The sequence below is a fragment of the Myodes glareolus genome, chromosome 17 (assembly GCF_982192425.1).
Source record: "Myodes glareolus chromosome 17, mMyoGla1.1, whole genome shotgun sequence".
Lineage (NCBI taxonomy): Eukaryota > Metazoa > Chordata > Mammalia > Rodentia > Cricetidae > Myodes > Myodes glareolus.
In genome coordinates, this window is record NC_142042.1 from 43,502,312 (window position 1) to 43,514,835 (window position 12,524).

Consider the following 12,524-nt stretch of genomic DNA (forward strand, 5'->3'; position numbering starts at 1 on the left):
ACTTCTTGTTTTGAAATTATATGTGCATGTACTATCTTTCATTATCTCATCCATAATTCCTAAAATTTGTCTTTTAAGTGGACAAGAGATTTATCCCTGGTGCATGAGCTGGCTTTTTGGAGCCCATTCCCTATGGTGGGTACCTTGCTCAGCCTTGATAGAGGGGGGAGGGGCTTGGTTCTGCTGCAACTTAATATGCCAGGCTTTGTTGACTCCCCAGAAGAGGCCTTACCCTTTTTGAGGAGGGGATGGAGGTGGGTTAGGAAAGTAAACAGGAGGAGGGGAGGGAGGGTGAACTATGGTTGATATATCAAATGAATAAAAAATTAAAAGATTTGACAAGGAAACTGTGGTAATGGGGCTGATTAAAGGAGGAAACATTGTAGAAAGGAGAGGAATATTTCTGAATTAGGAATCTTGCATATTAATAGGATAGTTTTAAAGAGGAAAACAAGTAGCTCATAAATACTAATACTGTGAAAGACAAATTTTCAGTCTAAATATTTTTAGTTTGATAGACCATGATACATTTTTATTGATACTAATTATGTTAAAACTTTGTTTACATGGCAAATGCCTGAGAATATCATCATCCTAAAGGAGGAAAGATTTATTTTGTCTTAAAGTTTCAGAAAGTTTAGTCCATAGTTGCTGACTCGGATTGTTTCTGGGCTTATGGTGAGATAGTACAACATGGTAGAAGGCCATTTAGGAAAGAATTGCTACATTGCAGCAGACAGAAACTTTAAAGACAAGAACTTGGAAAGACCATGGCAAGAGCAATCCACAGTGATCAATTTTTACAGTACTTCACAAAATAGGGGACTGAATGTTTTAAGTTCTGCCTAAGTGCTATCCTTAAATACAGGTTCAGGCTATGAATTTAATCAAAGATGAGATTTTCATAAACAAATATAACAAAAGCTGAAAAGGAACAAGGATCTTGAATTTAAGGATAGTCCAAGGAATTAAGTAAAGTAGAGGTTGAGGCAGGCTGGGTGATGGCCCAGGCCTTTAATCCCAGTACTCCTGAGGCAAGCAGATCTCTGAGTTTGGAACACCAGTCTACAAATTGAGTTCCACGATAGCCAGAGCTACACTGGTAAACTCTGTCTCAACAAAGCCAAAACAAAAAAAAGATTGAGACTGTAGAAAATCACACACACACACACACACACTAATATATATATATATATATATATATATATATATATATATATATATATATATATATATATATATATTAATGGTACAGCTGAAGATGTGTTAGGGTTCTCTCCTAGCAATTCTCTTCTAGAAATAGGTATAACTTAACAGGTATATATTATGTAATGATAATAATAAAAAGGGCTGTCAACTCGGGGACATTGGAGGGATTCCAGAGAGGGTGGCTGGAGTAGATGGGAGTGGGGTAAAGTGATGTAATTGTATATCAGTTAATAACATTAAATAGTTTAATAAAGGGGACCAGTTCTTGAAAGTTAAAGTCTCTCCCTGTAGTTAAGATTTGGTAGGCTGGTACAGTCCATTTGGGTATCAGTATGGCGATTTCTCAGAAAATTAGAAAACAGCCTTCCTCAAGACCCAGCAAATAACACTTTTGGGTATATACCCAAAGTACACCCAATTGTACTACAAGGACATGTGCTTTACTATGTTCATAGCAGCATTGTTTGTCATAGCCAGAACCTGGAAACAACCTAAATGCCCATCTACCAAAGAATAGATAAGGAAAATGTGGTACGCTTACAAAATGGAGTACTATATAGCAGAAAAAAAAATAACATCTTGAAATTTGTAGGCAAATGGAGCTAGAAAACATCATACTGAGTGAGGTAATTCAGACCCAGGAAGACAATTACATGTATGCTCACTCATAAGTGGTTTTTAAACATAAAGAAAAACAGCCTGCAAATCACAATCCCAGAGAACATAGACAGCAATGAGGACCCTAAGAGAGAGAGATACATGGATCTAATCTACATTAGAAGTAGAAAAAGATAAGATCTCCTAAGTAAATTGGGAGCGAGGGGAGGGTTGAAAGGGAGGGGAGGGGTCGGGAGGGGAGCAGAGAAAAAATGTATAGCTCAGTAAAATCAATTTAAAAAAAAATCTGGTAGACAATCTAATATGAAATTTGTCAACAAAATTTACTTTGTAACTTTTCATACAGTGAAAAATCAGGGTCCATACATATTCACTCATGAATTCTGACAAACATGAAAGATAACTAATTTTATAGTTTCAAATTCATTTACAATGTCTTTATTGAAGACCATGTTTAAGGAAGCCACAGGTTATTATTTCTCAGGAATGTACAATAAAAATGTCTTTAAAATATAAATAAGTTGGTCATCAGTATGTAAAAATATCAGTTTTGCATGTAGTATTTATTTTGGGAGATGCTAGATTTGTTCAGCTTTTGAAAATTAGTCTTATTAGTCACAACAACGCAAAATGATAGAAAAGGAAGAAAAATTGACATTATTCATTTCTAATAAAAATTTAAGAAACCAAGGAAGGAAGAACTATTCCTAACAGTGTTTACAAACGAATTTTTCTTAATGCTGAAGAACTTAGTGAAAGTCCTTGTCTGAAATTAAGAACAAGGCAAGGATTCACAAAAGTCACCACTCCCATTTAAGTCTTACTGACATAGCCAGTATTGCAATAATAATAGTCATGAATAGGCTTGTGAAGATGAAGCTGTTCACATTAAGTTACTATGATAATTGACAGAAAACCAAATAATGAAATGGTTCTCACAGTATAAACATAGTTGCTAGGTTTGAAAATGTACAAACTACAAATGTGTATTAACAAACTATTAAAAATTGAGTTTTATTTTAAAGTATTTAAATATTACCAAATATAATAAATGCTAGTAAATCACCGAAATGTACTTGACCTAGGTTCTGCAAACAGTGATTTTTTTGATATAGTATGTACATTAGTCAGAAGACTTTTTTGTTGTTTGCTTTTCCTGTGATTCATTCTCATTCAATTATTAGTTAGATACTGTGTTTATGCTGACAGAATAACTCAGAAATCCTTCCTTGTAGAGGCAGCAGAAATAGAGAACTCATGTTTCACAACTTCTGCATAGGTCCAAAGGTCATCAAAATGAATTTTTTTTGAGAATAAAAGACATAAGTAATGAAACAAAGTTCCAGGAACTTACTTCACATATATTCACTCTGTTAGGACTTTGACACAGTGAGATGCCTATTCAGTAGACATAAAGTTGTATTTTGGTGTTTTTAAAATGCATCTATGCACAAAATAGAATATTTGAACACCCGTATAAAAATCATACATATCCCTAACACAAAAACATATTCAAGAGATGTGCCTATTGTAGAATGGAAAACTATAAAATATGAGATAAAATCACTGACTCCAGTTAAGCAATGGGTTCATGCAACACCAATTGTTTGATTCATTTAAATGATGTGGATTTTACAGTAATTTTGCATTGCAAAAGCACTTAATAAAGAGACGTAATTGATACAGAGAAAAAAATGTAAAGCGTACATTTGATGGCAATTGTATTTAAAACATAAAGGAATCAAAATAGGAAAGAACAGAAAATGGGCAACACAAAACTGGAAAACAAATGTGAATAGACACTTAGTCCAAGGGTTAATTTCAGCAAATTAGCACCCAAATGTTTATAAACATCACATGCCTTTGGAAAATGTAACTATAAAGGGAACAAGCTTAAAACTTACTATCACAGCATTTTCAAATTTTTTTGTGAAGACTTACTCTAGGATGCACAAGGCACAACTGCTCAGAATTAAAATGTAGATGAACAAGTTGAGTGTAAAATGATTTGAGAGTTTGGAACACTATAATTTTATTCTATATTGTGGTTCTCTTTATTATAAAGGCACTGTATCAAAACTGTAGATCTAAACATCAAACAACACATTTTAATGTATACAAATATACATAATAAAGTTAATTTGTCCTGTTCTATGCCTTTTGTGATTTGTGTATATGCTTGTGGTAAGTAATATAGAGTTTCCCATGATAAGCTTTGATTCTCCTTAGGTATCTTTATCATGAGATATCAAGCTTATTAAATGTAATTTTCTCCCTCATTTAAAGTAATTTTAAGTATGCCTTTCAAGTATTAATCTGTGATCTATTTTATATATGTAGTATCTGCAGTTTTGGTGGCTAGGCAGACTCATCACTGATTTTTATTTCTGTAAGCCCATTTGAGGATATTCGTTGTTACTATTGCTATTAATAGGAGAATTTTGCCTGTATCTGCAGAGGTCAGTGCAATTTTTTTGTCTTCTTTCATACCTATCTGAACTTTGATTTCCATATTAATAGGTGTGAACTGTCCACATAAATTTATAAAACATCTGTTACTACTGCTACTTATTAAATTACATATATCTACAGCTTCTGTGTCACAAAATTTACAAAGTAATTTCTAATATAGAACATATGTCATTCATGGGAAAAATGTAGCAATGTCCTACTTTTATTTTAGGAAAAGTAAGGAGTTATAGTTTATCAAAAAGAATCACACATCATTATTGCTCTGATGTTCCCCAACTACTCTGGCAAATTTCAGAGAGAATTTTGTACTTAACCTAAATTTTATAAGGAATGAAAACAAAATCTACGTGTCTTCTGTCTACCACTGCTTCAAACATAGGCACTGCCTTAGAGTAATAGGATGGATAACAATAATCAAATGGGATTAGGAAGAATGTAGATGTTGCTATCCTTTTATCTGACAAAAAGACTTCAAACTAAAACTAATCAGAAAAGATAAAAAGGAAACCATTCTAATTATGGGTACAGTTAATCAAAAAGATACTACTGTCCTGAACATATTTGCACCAAACTCTGGTGCCCAGTTTCATTAAAAATACACAAGTACTGAATTTAAAGGCAAAGATTAATACTAACCCAGGTGATTTCAATTCCCTCCTCCAAATGACAGATAATGTGGAAAGTAAATAAGTATATTAGATTTAATTGACAACAATCAAATGGACTTGACAGATACCTACAAAATAATTCTACCCAAACACCAAAGAATGTACATTCTTTCCAGCAACACATGGAAGTTTTTATAGTAGACCACATCCTGGGACAAATTGCAATGAATTTAAAGATAATGAAATGATTTATTAAACAAATTGACAACAAACAAATCTGTAATAAATGCATTTTGGGAGATTAAACAGATCATTACCAAATGATGAGTGAAAAAAGAGAAACTAAGAAAGCAAAGGTTTCCTGGAACTGAATGGAAATATAACAACACATTGAAAGCAAACTCATAAGAGAAATGTATAGCTCTACATACTTACATTAAGAAATTAGGAAGTTCATAAATACATGATGTGATAGAATTCACAAATTTAACAATCCAAATCTAGTTGATGGCAAGAAATATTTTAAAAATCTGAGCAGAAATCAGAGAAATTGAAAGAAAACAATTCAAGGAATCAGTGACCCTAAACAAAAAAATTTTTTTAGAGGATAAACAAATCTGAAACATCCTTGGCACAATTAACTATAACAAAGAACACTAATTAACAGATTGGGAAATGAATAAGGAATTATTACAACAAATATCAAAGAAATTGAGAATGTTAAAAGGGAATATTTTTAAAAACCTCCATTTAGCTGGGGGTGTAGAAATTTCTGGATTCAGTGAAATCAAAATTAGATGATGTTAGCAACTTAAACATACCTATAATATGTGAGATATTGAGGCAGTAATCAAGTCTTTCAGGAAAAATGTCCAGGATCAGATGCATTCACGACAAAATTTTTCCATTCTTTCTGGGAAGATCTACATCCATTTTTCTAGACTATACAAAAACTGGACTCCTAAAATGCCAATATCACTTTGATACCAGACCTAATTTACTAAGGATTGACTTTGACTATGGACTCAAAAATGTTCAACAAAATACAAAAAACAAAAAAACCAAAACCAAACAAACAAAAAACCCAACAGGCTTGCATGCAAAAGTTTATATACTGTGACCAAATTGATTTTATACTTACTGGTAAGTTTTCATCATAGTAAGTGTAGTAGTATCCATGTAAATGGGCTCAACACAAAAATCAGATGACCATAAACACACAAAAAGCTTTTGACAAAAATTGAGTAGGCTGGGCTGGAGAGATGGCTCAGTGGTTAAGGGCACTGGCTGCTCTTCCAGAGGTTCTGAGTTCAATTCCCAGCAACCACATGGTGGCTCACAGCCATCTGCAATGAGATCTGGTGCTCTCCTCTGGTGTGAGAGCATACATGGAGGCAGAATGTTGTATACATAATAAGTAAATAAATCTTAAAAAAAAATCGAGTAGGCTTTCGTGATATAAAGGGACTATAAAGCTGGATGGAAAATACCTCTACAAAATAAAACCTATATATGAGAAACCCATAGTCAACATATTAAATGGATAAAACTTCAGACAATCCCACTGATGTCAGAAGCCAAACAGGAATTTCTACTATCCCTACTCCTTTTGAATATTGTGTTTTTAAGTACCAGGTGAGGCAGTAAGGCAAGAGAAGGACATTAAAAGAGTACAACTAGGGACACAAGAATCAAACTTGCTCTGTGCAGAAGGCATGATACTCTACAGTAAAGATACCCCAAATATTATGCGAAAAGGTCCAGGAAGGGAAAATTTAGAATTAGAGCAGAATCAATTTGAATAATACATCACCACCTAATGTACAGAGGAGATTATGGACACACACCCATTCATGGAAGCCTCAGAAAATAAGAACAGCAAAGGATGTGAAAGTCTATACAATAAAACTTTTAGATCTGTAAAGGAGGAGATAAAGATGCAAGAATATAGAAAAACACCCAATGCTCATAAGTTAGTAGCCTTAATATTTTGAAGATATTTTGTGAAAGTTAATTATAGATTTAATGCAACCTCAATCAAAACACTTTGTCTTCATTGAAACAAAAAAAAAATATTCTAAGATTTATATGCTAACACAAAAGAGCTGAGATAGATGAAACAATACTGAACAAAAATGAAAATTCTGTAGGGATCACTATTCAGATATTAAGTTACTTTACAGAACTATAGTAATAACTGGCGGAAAATATGGTACTGGCAGAAAAACAGACATTTAGACCAGTGGAACAAAATTGAAAACTCAAATATGAGTACACATAACTTCAGACATTTAATATTTATAAGGTGGAATAGAGAAAGTGTCTTAAACAAGTGATGCTGAGAAAACTGGATGTCTGTGTGGAACAGAATGAAATAAGACTATATTTGTCAATTTGCAGAAAAAGTGACTCCAAATGGATTGGAGACCTAATACAAACCTGGAATACCAAAACTGCTCAAAGAAAGCATAGGGAGTACCCTTCATGATCCAGGTGTAGGAAAGTACTTTCTAAAGAGTTAAGACTTACTAATGGGACTTCATAAAACTAAAAATATGTACATACAGCTAAAACAAATCAATTGGGTGAAGAGATGGCTCATAAAATGGGAGAGAATCTCCCAGCTGTATATTAAATAAAAGATTGCTATACAGACTGTACAACTTATAAAACAAAAATCAAATGACCTAATAAAAAATAGGCTTGGGACCCAAAAAGAGTTCTCAAAAGAAAAATGAAGTCTAAGAAGTATCTCAAAAATGTTCATCAACCCTAAAAAGAATATGCAAATCAAGGTGGGTAGTGTGGCACTCACCTTTAATTCCAGCATTCGGGAGGCAGAGGCAGTAGGATCTTTTTGTGAGTTCGAGGCCAGCCTGGTCTACAAGAGCTTGTTCCAGGTCTGGCACCAATGCTATACAGAGAAACCATGTTTCAAAAAACCAAAAATGAAAGGAAAGAAAAGAATAGGCAAATCAAAATAATTCTGAGATATCTTGCCACAGAGACTGGCAAAGCAACAATAAATGCTGGAGAGAGTTGACAGAAAAGGAATCCCGCATTGATGGCTGATTGAACTGAAAACTATGGAAATCTGAAGAATTCTCAAAAAAAAAAAAAAAAGAAAAGAAAAGAAACCATATGTTTACCACTACTTGGCACATAGCCAAAGGATACAACCTCATACTCCACAGTTTCTTACTTAGCCATGGTCATTGCTGCTCTATTCAAAATAGCAAACAGAAGCAACCGAAATGTCTTTCAATCATGGAGTCGATAATAAGAATGTGACTATACACTGTGGAATACTATTTGGTTTAAAAAAAAAAAATGAAACTTTGTAATTTGCAAGTAAATGGAACTAGAAAAGATCATATTGTGTAATGCAACCCTCAGAAAGACATATGTCACATGTTCTCTCTCTGGAGTCTCCTAGCTCTAAATCTTTAGATGTGAGTATATATAATGATAGTGAAGTAACTGCAGAAACCAGGAAATAAGACCATTGCAATGGTGTATTGTTATAGGATCAATAGAGAAGAATAGCATGGTACAAATGATCTGATTAGTAAAGTAGAATAAAAAGGGATGGTGTTCTCATTAGGGAGAGAGATGGGAGAAAAATGTGGACGACATGGTAGAATAACCATAATGATATCTGCAAAAATCATATACAATCTTACTATTAACTGTATTTTAAAGCCCTTTAATGTACGTAAGTATAAATACACATACAGTTTTATAATGAACAGTTCTCATTTGCAATGGGTATGTTCACTCTAAGAACCAAGGACCACTGTGGTTGAATGAAAATGTGAGAATGAGTCCCGTAGAAATGCATTTGGATGATTGGTTTTAAGTTGACATAAAAGGATTTTGAAAAGGATTAGGAGGTTTATAAAGGCAAACATACCAAAATTACACTCAATTTATCAACAGAAACTACAAGCTAGAAGGTCCTGGACAGACATTCTGGAGACACTAAGAGGTTGTGAATGCCAGCCCAGACTACTATACCCAGCAAAACTTTAAATCGCCATAGATGAGAAAACAAGATACTTCATGACAAAACCACATTTAAAGAATACCTATCCATAAATCCAGTCCTACAGAAATTACCAGAAGGAAAACTACAACCCCAAAAGTTAGTTGTACCCATGAAAATACAGGCAATCGGTAATCCCACACCAGCAAAACCTGAAGAACGGAAACCCACACAATACTACCACTAACAATAAAGCCAAAAATAACATATTAACAATCAATGATCATTAAAATTTCTTAATACCAATGGACTCAATTAACTCTTAAAAAGACACAGGCTAACTGAATGGATAGGAAGAAAGGGAATGACTTGCGTGCAAGAAACATACCTTAATTTCAAAGACAGACCATTACCTTAGGATTAGTATATGAGGTTCCTCTGTTCATGTCTTGCTTTCATTGGTTAATGAATAAAGAAACTGCTTTGGGCCTGATAGGGCAGAACTTAGGTAGACAGAGAAGACAGAACTGAATGCTGGGAAGAAGGGCAGAGAGAGAGATGTCATGGATCTTCTGCCTGAGATGGACGCTGTTTAGAATCTTGTCAGTAAGCCACAGTTACGTGGTGATACACAGATTAATAGAAATGGGTTAAATTAAGGTGTAAGAATTAGCCAATCAGAAACTAGAGCTAATAGGTCAAGCAGTGTTTTAATGAATACAGTTTCTGTGGTTACTTCAGGTGTAAGCTGGCTGGGAGGGTAGTACAAACAAAGGGCCCCCCCTCCTTGTAACATGTTGAAGAATTTATAGTTATAGTTCTCCTTAGGTATGATAAAATAAAGTAAATATAAGTATTATAACTGTAATTCTTATTTGTTAATTGTTTTATTATATGTAATTTTACTATGTTAAAGCCTTTCTTTTTAAACAGAAAAGGGGAAATGGTGTAGGAGGTTCTTCTGTTCATGTGTTGCTTTCATTGATTAATGAATAAAGAAATTGCAGAACTTCGGTAGGCAGAGAAGACAGAACTGAATGCTGGGAAAAAGGGCAGAGTGAGAGATGCCATAGATCTTCTGCCTGAGATGGATGCTGGTTAGAATCTTGCCAGCAAGCCACATGTGACAATACACAGATTAATAGAATTGGGTTAAATTAATATGTAAGAGTTAGCTAATAAGAAGTTAGAGCTAGGGCTGGAGAGATGACTCAGTGGTTAAAAGCATTGCCTGTTAAGAGTATTGCCCGCTCTCCCAAAGGTCCTGAGTTCAATTCCCAGCAACCACATGGTGGCTCACAACCATCTGTAATGAGGTCTGGTGCCCTCTTCTGGCCTGCAGGCATACACACAGACAGAATATTGTATACATAATAAATAAATATATATATATATTTAAAAAAAAGAAGTTAGAGCTAATGGGCCATTCAGTGTTTAAATTAATACAGTTTTAGTGTGGTTATTTTGCAGGTGGCAGGGATAAACAAGGGGGCCCACTCCTTGTAACACAGGATAAAGGGTTAGGAAAAAACTTTCCAGTCAAGTGGACATAAGAAGCAAACTGTCATACCTCTCTGAATATCTAATAAAATAAACTTCAAACTAAAATTAGAAGAGATGGAGAAGGACATTTCATATTCGTCACAGTGAAAACTTGTGAAGATGAAGTCTCAGTTCTAAACATCTATGCCCCAAATACAAGTGCACAAACATTTGCAAAACAGACATTACTAAAACTTAAATCACATATCAAACCCCACATACTAATAGTGGCAGACTTTAATATCCCACTCTCACCACTGGACAGGTCTGTCAGACAGAATCATAGCAGAGAAATAAGGGAATTAATGGATATCATGATTCAAATGGACTTAACAGATATCTATAGAACATTTCATTCAAACATAAAAGAGTATACCTTCTCAGCATCTCATGGAACCTTCTAAAAAATTGACCACATATTTGGTAACAAAGCAAACCTCAACAAATATAAAAAGAATGGAATAACCCCCTGCATCTTATCAGATCACCATGGCATAAACTAATTCAACAACTCAACAACAACACTAATTGCAGAAAACCTTCAATCTCATGAAAATTGAACAATACTCAACACTGGATAAAGGAAGAAATAAAGAAATTAAAGACTTCCTAGAAAACGAAAATAGAAGTACAACATACCCAAACTTATGGAAAACAATAAAAGCAGTGCTAAGAGGGAAGTTCATAGCACTAAATGCCTACATAAAGAACATGGAGAAATCTCACACTAGTGACTTAATAGCACATCTGAAAGCTCTAGAATAAAAAGAAGCAGACTCACCCAAAAGGAGTAGATTTCAGGAAATAATCAATTTGAAGGCTGAAATCAATTAAATAAAAACAGAACAAAGAATCAATGAAATAAAGATTTGGTACTTTGAGAAAATCCACAAGATAGATAAACCCTTATCAAAATTAAAAGGCACAAAGAGAATACCCAAATTAACAAAATCTGAAATGAAAACAGGGACATAACAACAGACACTGAGGAAATCCAGATAACAATTAGATGATACTTTGAAAACCTGTACTTCACAAAATTGGAAAATTTAAAAGAAATGGCAATTTTTCTGGATTTGATTCTACATACCAAAATTAAGGCCAAATAAACAATTTACATAGACCTACAATCCTTGAGGAAATAGAAGTCGTCATCAGAATTCTTCCAATAACAACAGAAGAAGAAGAAAAAAAAAACCCTAGGGCCAGATGGTTTCCATGCAGAATTCTACCAGAATTTGAAAGAAGAGCTGATACCAATACACCTCAAGTTGTTCCATACAATAGAAACAGAAGGAACACTGCCAAACTCTTTATGATGCTACAGTTAGCTGATAACCAAATCACACAAAGATGCAAGAAAGAGAATAACAGATCAATCCTTCATTAACATTAATGGTAAAATATTCAATAAAATATTGGCAAATGAAATTGTAGAACACATAAAAAATTGTCCACTATGATCAAGTAGGCTGCAGTCCAGAGATGCAGAGATGGTTCAACATATAAAATTTTGTCAATATAATCTACCTTGTAAGCAAACTGAAAGAAATAAAAACATTATCATCTCATTAGGTTCTGAAAAAAGCTTTCGGCAAAATCCAACACCCTTTCATAATAAAGGTCTTGGAAAGATCAGGCATACAAGAAACATACCTAGACATAATAAAGGCAATAAACAGCAAGTCAACAACTAACATCAAACTAAATGGAGAGAAACTCAACATGATCCCACTAAAATCAAGCATAAGAGAAAACTGTTCACCATCTCCATATTCATTCATAATAGTACTTGAAGTTCTAACTAGAATAAGACAACAAAGCGAATCAAGGGGATACACATTGAAAGGGAAGAAGCCAAACTTTCACTATTTCCAGATGATATGATAATATACATAAGTAACCCCGAAAATTCTACCAGGGAATGTTTACAGCTGATAAACACCTTCAATAATGTGCCATGATATAAGATTAACTCAAAAAAATGTTTAGCCCTCCCATACACAAATGATAAAGGACTGAAAAAGAAACTAGGGAAGCATCACCCTTTACAATAGCCACAAATAACAAAATATCTTGGGGTAATTCTA

The 12,524-nt window shown here is 33.9% G+C and overlaps 1 protein-coding gene across 2 annotated transcripts in view; it reads left to right on the forward strand.

Moving 5' to 3' along the window:
* Positions 1 to 12,524, forward strand: part of LOC146891234 (alpha-amylase 1-like) — a 41,973-nt gene that overhangs the window by 1,118 nt on the left and 28,331 nt on the right. Inside the window, exon 2 of one of the 2 annotated variants that reach the window (XM_087897620.1) lies at positions 79 to 135. The exons of the other annotated variant lie outside the window; for it this stretch is intronic. The gene's annotated coding sequence lies outside the window, so the exon portion shown is untranslated. The remainder of the gene's footprint in view (positions 1 to 78; positions 136 to 12,524) is intronic. 2 annotated transcript variants of the gene reach the window in all.